This window comes from Pygoscelis adeliae, unplaced genomic scaffold, assembly GCF_000699105.1.
Source record: "Pygoscelis adeliae isolate BGI_AS28 unplaced genomic scaffold, ASM69910v1 Scaffold10, whole genome shotgun sequence".
NCBI lineage: Eukaryota > Metazoa > Chordata > Aves > Sphenisciformes > Spheniscidae > Pygoscelis > Pygoscelis adeliae.
In genome coordinates, this window is record NW_008824053.1 from 1,990,838 (window position 1) to 2,000,576 (window position 9,739).

The 9,739-nt window shown below is 39.2% G+C and overlaps 1 protein-coding gene across 2 annotated transcripts in view; it reads left to right on the forward strand.

The window, feature by feature from the left end:
• Positions 1–120: 120 nt before the first annotated feature.
• FRRS1 (ferric-chelate reductase 1) overlaps positions 121–9,739 on the forward strand; it is a 31,426-nt gene continuing 21,807 nt past the window's right edge. The window contains exons 1-2 of one of the 2 annotated variants that reach the window (XM_009333751.1): positions 121–237; positions 366–451. The gene's annotated coding sequence lies outside the window, so the exon portion shown is untranslated. Of the gene's footprint in view, positions 238–365; positions 452–5,225; positions 5,245–9,739 lie in introns of those variants that run through there. The other variant, XM_009333752.1, reaches the window with a different exon arrangement.

A 9,739-nucleotide genomic window follows, 5' to 3' on the forward strand; every position in this document is an offset into this window, starting at 1 on the left:
CAGCGCCTCCCTGCCGTGATGGGAACGCCGCTCCGCGGGGCTTCCTCAGCGTTCCCGCCCAGCTGCCTCAGGGGCCGGCGCGGGCAGGAGCCCGCTGCCTCCCGCCGCGCCGCGGGCAGCCGGCTCCTTTCTGATAGGCTGTGCTGTAGAAAAAATATGATGTCAGCTAGGGTTTAAGTGCTATATGTAGTATGTGGACAAAACTACAAACTCCGGGGATTTGTCTTTGACCAAGAGGTAAGGTAGTTTAAAAAAAAACAAACAAAACCCAAAAAACCACCCCCCACTCCCAAACAAACCCACACCAAAAAAACAAGAGATGTCTTTGCTTAGGTGATACTGTACAGAGCCTTTAAAGACACCAGAATACCTGGACAGTTGCTCCAGGCCTCTCACCACCGAAACTGTTAACTGCACCCCACTGTAAAGGTCAGCCTTGCAGCTTTGGAAGGTCAGTCTATTTTTATTGCCTAGAAGGGCATTAAAAAAAATTGTGCTTCTCAATTTACAGTCACTATGTTATACTGTTTGTTTATTTATTTTTTTTCAAAGGTGTTATATTTTGTGGAATTGGGAGGAGTCTGCAAAACAATTTAGACTTAACCATTTACTTCCAGTCATCCCATGCATACCCTTATAACTCTGTCTTACTGCAATGTGTTCATCCAATTACGATGCATTTAGGGGCAGTCCAAAGGCCTCGATATTCATGGAAACACTTCCACCCATTTCAAACCGGGTTTGTTACCTTTTGGTAGCTAATTTTTTTCTTTCCCCCTTCACCTGCTCCTCCCTCTGAACATTTTAAGAAATCTGCTTGTTCCTCATTACAGTTCACATTTTTTGGTATTGTTGAGAAAGGTTTTCATGTGGGTGTACGTGAATATGTCAACTCTTTTGCCCCCTGACAGTATCAGGATCCCTAGACAGACTGGGGGAAAATTCCTAGCAAAAGTCCCCCTGTGTATTTGTGCAGCTGCCCTAACATTCACCTCAGTGAGACTCATTCAGATGCGATTTAAACGTGATACTTCCAATCTGGATTATTTTACACAGATACTCCCTGGGGGCCCAGCAGGATTCTCCCATCTTTCTTGTCTTTCCTAGCTCACTTATTCCTTACTCAGCTTGCTGGCCTGCGTGCTTTGCATACAGGACAGACTTGCACCTAGCAGAAGCCCCGCTCTCCCAGTACGCTGGCTGTTTTCTCTGAATTGGACATGTCCTAGTAAAGAAGGTACAACATAGGAATGGGAAATACAAGAAGCTCCAACAGGTATGGGAGTTGTAGGAACAAAACCAACAGACATGTCATTGAAAGAGATCTGGACCATCTCTTTGCTATGGTCCCGAGCAGGCTTCAGTATCCTGAAGTCGGTCTTTTGCAGTCGGTCTGCCACAGAGCCTTGCACAAGTGCCTCTTCCTCCAGGCTTCCTATTGTCCTGTCATGTACTGCAGACGGGGCGGGATTTAGAAATTTCATGAGCTGCTTATGCAGTGAACGGTTCTAAGAGAAGAAGAGAAAATAATGCCCATGTAGCCAAGTCCTTTGCATAGTTACCCTAAAGTGCATGCTGAACATGTTGTGAAAAGCAAGAAAAACCCAAAAGGGTATTACTGAAGGCAATTTCACCACTGCTACTAAGTTTGAAAATGTGGCTCTTTTGTTTTCCCCACTTATAGGGAAACTCACCCTACTCTAGTTACTAGGTTTGCACTGCCACATCTCCGCTATACTATGCATTTAGACAGGTTTTGAAATGTATCTAAGTTTTTGCAAAAGGGTTTTTAAGTTTCTCAAGACAAAAATCATTAGGAAACCAAGCTAGCATACAGCCTCCTGATTCTAAATCCTGAAGCAGCTATTTTGACCAACATTTGTGACTGTAGCTAAAACAGTCAATGAAGCACTTGAGCCACAGCAAAAATGTTCCCTAAGTACTATAATAATTAGAACAGTATCATTTCATTGCTCTTCAATATGAAAAAAATGACTTATAAAGATACTGAATGAATATAGCAGGTCCCTTGATGAAGTTTAATCAGGAAAGCAGAGCAGCCTGCTCTAATCCTTTCTCCATCAACATCACCTCTTACACTGGCACATCACTGACAGACTTTGGGCTTGTGTTAATTTAGCAGACGTAAATTGAGCAGGCTTTCTGCATATGGGAACCACACCAGCAAAACATCAATGCACAAGTGCTACCATTTAGCATTGCAGATATTGTATAGGACACAGCCAACAGCAATCACGCATGGCATTTGTTACACTGGCATCTAAATGGTGGATTTCACAGGGCCATTTTATCTTCAGTTTGCAGTTTCTCTGTGTGTGATATGATATACCACAGCAGGAAAAGATCAATAGTAGCTTCAAAATAAGAGTGGACACCATATGAATGTCATTATCAGGAAATAATTTTCCAGCTTTTTCAAATATATTAATACCAGAATTCTTCAGTCCTTTTACGTACACCTTCCTAGTACTCCCTCCCTTCCCACCTTCTGTTTTGCAACACAGTATTACAGAACACTTATCCTAGCAGTGGCTTAATACACTTTGGGGAGCCTGGTCACTAGGTGTCAGAGCACACTCACGTCGTATTGCTTATGCCTATTTTAAAGGTTATGACTGTAAAGTGTAGGAACTTAGAGTACTTACATGACAGTACTCTTTTTCTTTTTAAATAACAGAACAATAGCTCCCAATAACAACAGTAAAAGCCAACTAGCACAGAGAGAACTTAACTGAACTTCTAACTAAAATTAAAAGCAGATTCCTTTGGCCCATACGCAGGAGATATGCGACTTCACAAAATTTAAAGTGGTAGCACAGTTTTTCTCAATGCCCCACACTCATGACCTGTAAATTCATGAATTAACACTGTGCTGTTGTTCAAACAAGAGAAAGCTTCTGAGGTGTTGACTCATCTGTGTAGCTTTTGTCTTCTAATGGGGAGATCTCATCGAGAAATGCAAACCTGATTTTGAAAGAAAGCTCATATTCTTTAAAACTGTATCTCTGCAATTTGATTAGACTCCGGTCTAGAGTGTGAGTTAGATCTTTGCTGTGCAGTGGCTGAAAACAAGTGCTGTTCTTAGACGCATTAAATGCTCGGCAGGAATTTACATATGGCCTTGGACATTAGAATCTAGTATTGAGGGAAAATATTGGTCAGAACATTGAAGTAATCACCTGTAGCCTATTTCTTTTTAAATCCCTTCAAAATAGCTAAACAGATTGCAATAGCCTGATAGGCAGGGAATAAATAGTAGGCTGGAATAAAAATGCGTATATAAGTAAGAAATCAAATGAGATGGAGAGGCTAGGACGCTAGCCTATGCAGTTTCTTCTTACTGAACATGTGAATACCCTTTCCTCCAGTTGCTTGGCAGTGTTGGTTTGACCTTTCAAAAGTGAACCTGGTGTCATTGTTAATTTTTGGATTGCAGAAACATTTTTGGTTTGTTTTTAATCCCAGCTCAGCCATTCTTTTACTGCGTGGCCTCAAACAATCAATGCTCTTTGCTTTAACTTCTCTATAAAGTTAGACTGCTATTAATTTTTAATGGAAAATTGTAAAATTCAATGCATTTATCTTTAAAGAGGGCCAAATAAAATTTTATTATAGTTAAATGTAGCTTTTCAAATAATTGCTTAAGATACATTTGACTGTGCTTTAGCTAACAGCATCACGTTAATTTGATATTAATAATCTTCTGCAGATGTGGTGACTTGGCAAACAAATTTTTAAACTAAGCATCTGAATGGTATTCTAGTACCATTTAAATTAGTTTAGCGTTAAATAAATTCACATGTAATGAGGCAATTTTTGTTTTACAAGGAGAACATATTACACCAGTTTGCTGAATCGCTACCAGCACTTTTATCTTCCTGTAAATTGTCCCATTTAACACTAGTGAGATATGCTGAGATTTAAGACTTCAGAGTATCTATTCTGTAGGAACTGTAGTAATGTTTTATCAAGCAGATCTACTCTTTCAGTTTTATATTTGCTCCTCAAAAAGAAATATTTAAAGAGTGTCTCTTGCACACTCCATTTTCTTTATGATGCTTCTTCCTACTATAACAAACTATAGTGAGAATACCATTGATATTTTCCTGGTCCATTAAAATAATAATCCTTAAATCTTATCTAGACAGCTCTTTAAGCTCAAATGGTAAACAATTGATTGGACTTGTCTGTTGTATAAAATTGGCATCTGATTTTTAAGCGAGGAAATAACTACGTACTAGCCCCACATAACCTGAGGATATCTGAAAGCTAATACTGAGGTCTGTGGGCCTGCTTTGTAATCTTTCAGCGCAGACAGAATTCAAGCCGTAGTAATTTAAACAGTCTACCACGCTGTGATATGTTGCAGAAGGAGAATATTTCACCAAATGTATGACTACAGCAAGCATTTGTTTTAAAAGATAATTTTAATCTCTTCCTCATCTTCATACCTTGGAACAAATTCCTGATTTCTCATTGCCAAATCACTTTCAGTCCCAGGCCTCTTTCAACCAATTTTTGCATTCTACCACCAAGTTAAATGTGAGCAGGAAGAGCAGGGAAGATGATTCAAGAGTGGTTTGCACTGGAATGCTACAAAGCTAAAATTCAGACTGACAAATCTTCTTTGGCAATCAGTGCACCTAATTCAACGTTTACAGTTGAAGCATCACCAAATGCTGCTACCAGAAATTCAAAGTCCTTACTTAATGTTTGTCTTATTGATATCATCAGATCTTTTGGTTAGCCATGAATTTGAGCTTCGGATTGCTGATCAGAAGTAGCTTGCTCATAACTGGGCAGCAGCTCCTATATGAACTCTCAGGAACTAGGAATTGCTGCTGTATGTTGGGGCAAACTGCTGCTGATGCTGCTGCCTAGCTTTTTAGAGTATCTTACCTCTGCGCAAACCACTGGCTCTCCATTCCAGCTGGATTCTTGTTGGTGGAGGAATCACTGTCTCAATACAGTAGTGCAGTATTGATATTTTGCCTCCGAGTATGTCAGTGACATATTTGTTGGGTCACTGAGTTGCTGTGCAGCACGTTCCCCCAAAGTCTGGAACTTCCTTGGAGGTACCAGCTTGCACAGAGACTACGTACTAACCTGGCTCTGCAGGAGGCAGCTTTCCATAGCATCTCTGGACTGAGTCACTTTACACCTTGCTTGACGTTCCCCTGTGCTCGTCAAGTGAGGATTGCTGCTTATAGGACTTGAAAGCTGGTATGAAACAATCTTCTCTCTCTTATTCTTCTCACAACTCTCCTATGTTGGATATGCCTTTTACCAGCTCTGTTATAGTCTGACCAGTTTATTAGCTTTTGAAAGTCTCTGCAAGCATTTAGGTGAGACTTGCTAAAGTAAGAGCTAAAATTCCTGCAAGCCTTCCTACCAAGCATACTCAAACATCACCACATGGTTCCCCCACAGGGCTACTGGGCATGTACTAACTAGCATGTTACTACAACTAACAGCATTGTGCATCATGCATCATCCCTACAGAACAATTGCTTGTGCTGAACTCGGAGCAACCACAAAACCCAGAGACATACCAGGTCTGAACAAAGAATGCGTTTATAAGCCATGAAGGAGACAAATTGAGAGCTGCTGAGAGAAAGGTGAAAAGCTGGAAATGCATTGTCTGTGAAAGGACCTCTGAGATGAGATGAAAAAGAGTGGGCAAATTAGTTGCTAGTCCAAGTGAAAGGAAAGAGGAAAAAAGCTGTGGGGCAGAGGTGGAATTGAGATTGGCTAGCAAAGAAACTGGTCAGTGTGTGGAAGAGCATTGTACCAGATTTTAATTAATCTTGTAGTTTCACATTACAAATTGTGTAATCAGGTCTAAAGTGCCTTAAACTAAAACACTTACAGGTCAATGCTTTTGCGAGCAAGCTCTTTGCTCACCGTGAAATGGAATAATAGGATCTCATCACATCTCGCTGATATAAAAAAAATAAATAATTTTAAAAAGCACCCAGAAATGGTGAAAAATATAGAAAACTCAATAAAGTTAATAATTCAGTACTTTTGTCGGATAAAACTTCAATAGCGTGCATCAGACAAAGCGATGGCCCACATCCCTTGAAGTGGGTAAAATGATTTTACTGCAGTCCTTTATCCATTGATTTAATTGTGCTGTGCACTGAATTAAGTGGAGACCCTTTCAGAAAAGTGGCAGGTTGTCATTGTATTATAACACCTACACAGACCTGGCTCAAACTGATATCAGGGAACCAAACTTAATTCTTTCATTTCAGATCAGCAAGGAAGTATGTTTCTGAAAAAATTCTCTTTAAGTCAAAGTCGGTGCACATTTTGATAGAAAGCTATTGTGCGTGTACTTCAGCTGTTGATGTGTCAGAATATATATACAAAAAGAAAGCAGGTTTCTGTGTAGTCGAGTGGAAAACCTTGTTTTACTTAGTGGCTAACGCCACCAAGTGGCTAGTTCGTGTAATTGACTGAAAGCCGTAAAATGCGTTCTTCTTTTACCTCTAGGTACAAGTATTTTCGTATAAATACGTTTCCAAGTGTGAATTTTTATGTGTGACATAAAAAAATTAAAAAATATTGAAAGTAGAAAGGGCTGATTAGTAGAGAGGAATAAAGACCCAAGACAAGCCTATGTAAAAAGAATATTTCTGGAGGTCAGTGGAATACATTTATCGAGCTTGTAGGTTAACAGTAAGTCAGTTGGTACAACAGATAAGTATGAAACAGTGCCAAAGCTCAAGGGAAAAGACTTAATTATGGAGAAAAATATGTGATCCTACATTGTGACTTTTATCATCATTTATTACCTTTTAGATGGTTAGTATTGTTTCAATAACTCAACATTCCCCTCTCTTTGGGGAAAAAAAAGCATATGCAAATTGCTTTGGTAGGAAACATTCTTCCTATGTAAGATAATATTATTGTTGTTATTTCCCTAATACATATTTAGCTAGGACAATAACGCTGAAAAGCTTGAAAAATGCTGACGTCTAGTCTTGTAAGTGTAGGATACACAAGAGGGAGATGAATAAATATAGGTGTCAGGACTGTTATCTTCACAGGAGGACCAGTCTCCTGCATGTATTTGGCCAAATCTAAATGCACGTTTTCAAACGCATGTCAATATATCAAAATAGAAAACAGTAGTAACAAAAACTTCTTAGATCTAAGTTATCCATCATCAAAACAATCTGATAGGGATGCAGCCTTTTTGCACATCATTTGATTTGAACTCAGGCAACATTTTGCCGTGATAATCTTGCCAGTAACATAGAGAAACCATTTGCCCAGTGCACACATATATGAAACTTGAGCAAGGGTTGACCTTATAGAACACCACAGTTTTGCTGTATACCTGATTATATATATATAGCTTAATACCTAAGGGGAAAATAGATTACAAGGAACCACATAATAACACAGGTTCTCTTCAGACCTACGTTCAGTGGCTTATTGTTTTCCATATTACTTTGGGCTTAAAAAGTAGCATAGCTATCAGTATATGCCTTGGATGGCACAATATTTAATTTCCAAAATTTTACTTAATTATTTCCTCAGGTGTTAAGCAACAGAAATTCCCCTTTATATACTCAGCATGCAGTCTCCTTTATGCAATTGCTGTTGCTTTCAAAATTATAAGCTTTTGCTTACTTCCTTGAGGTCCTGTAACAAACTATGCAAAAAAAGTCATCAGCTTCTTTTCATGCTAGATGTTATGTTGTTCATTTGCCACTTGACATCATCATCCTCTGACATAGTTCAACAGTAGATTACACGACTTTATCTCTCTTCAGGCTTGCAGTAAGGTTAAAAACCAACCCCCAGCCCTCTATGTCTCTAAGTGATCATTTGGTTAAGCTAGAAACTTCTGCTTTGCAATAAATACAGAATTATTATGAACATGCTAACAGAACTATAATTGCAGTACACTTTACAAAGAACACGCATCTGCAGGCTTTTTATAGTTCATGTATCCTCGTGCATTTTATTTCCTTGATACAACTTGGATATTGACACTTAACAAATTGGCATGCAGTACTCTTTCACAGAAATATTTTTGTTAAGGCTGAAGAACTGTTCATTATTCTTTTTTTTTTTTTTTTTTTAAGGAGACTGGTATGTTTGAAAAGAGTCCTTCCAGACAGATTGATGATTGCCTATGCAGAGGGAGTGTGGGTACTTGTACTCACTAGTTAGAGAGTAATTGTTTTTTCCTGGTTCTCTTGGGTTTTTTTCCCTGGTTTTCTTGCTTTATAGCTCTTTGGCAATAGCTAACACCTGAAATAAAAGAAGCTATAAAATGAGAAGCCAAACAGTATTCCCTCCCTTACCCACTTTACCTTTCACAGATAAATTTTCTGAAAGTCTGATTACAGTTTCCAACAGGATTGTAGCTTGCATTCTCATCCCTCCTTGTGGGTCTTCATGAGGAAATAACTTCCATATATTCTTATATTTCTAACACTGTTTCAGAAGTATAGGCCCCATTCTGTCAATGGGCCACGACCCTCCAGTAAGATCTTAAAAAATATTTGGATATTAATTCCTACTATAATCTGTGTAAATTATGAACCTAAATATTGTCAAGAATATTGGTCACTGCGATCACCAGAGTTTTCATACTGTAAATGTATTTATGTTAGTATTTGTCATATTAATAAAGTATTTGTAAGGAAGGCTGTTTTTAATCAGCATAAATTAATTAGAAACACACAAGCACTTAATAAAGCATATATGTACTCGGGCTTAAAATTTTATCAAACTCTTCCATATTTTGGGGACTTTATGAATGGCTGTTGTAAACGGAATGTTTTATTTTCCCCAGCTAGGGGGAAATATCCATATTTAGTTTTAAGCTATTGATTATGCGTTATGTTTCCTCAGCTGCTGCACACCTAGTGAGATCTCAGCTTCCCAGTGGCTTCCATGAGCAAGATAATACAAGTGTAACAGTCAAAGCGTTTGTCTGATTAGGCAAAGCAGTTCATTATTGTTTTTCACATGAAATATACCTTCCAATACGCTGTTACGGTGTACCTCTAAGGTTAATGCTCTTTCATAGACACTGAGAAAACAGTAGAACACTGACAGAGCATTTGCAAGTCAGCTATATTTTAGTTGATGGTACTTTTTAAGAAAATATGACTAAATTAATAGCATTGAGATCACTAGAACCCCTCAGACCTACTAATAAGCAACTGAATTACCAGAGCCCTCCAGCCAAGGTGTTTGTTAACACAAACACAATATTTCTATTCTGTGGGAGGGCAAAATTCCCAATGGATTTTTATTAAATAATGGTCTTTTTGTGCCGCTTTGATTTATGAGCAATTGAGGGCCTGGAAGACAAGGAAGAAAAACAGAACTCTGAGAAACCTATGTAAGTAACCGCAGTTTCAGCCAGCAAAACCCCAGTTACAGGAAGTACTTATTTGCTTTCTTGATAAGAAAAACCTGATTTTGCAAACCTGCGTACGTGAACACCTTTAGGCATACGAATAGCGCCGCAGATGAGCTCGGCAAGCTTTCGCGAGGACAGCCTCTCAGCAAAACCCACGGGGCAAGGCTCGAGGCGCAAAACCAGCACACTCCTCTCCAACGTTTGGAGACCGCCGAGAAATTACGCGCCCTCAACGCAAATGTGACAGGACCCCGGTTCTCCTGGGGATCCCCACTGGGCAGCGACTTGCGCGAGAGCACGGAGCGCCTCCCGCCCGCCGTTTCG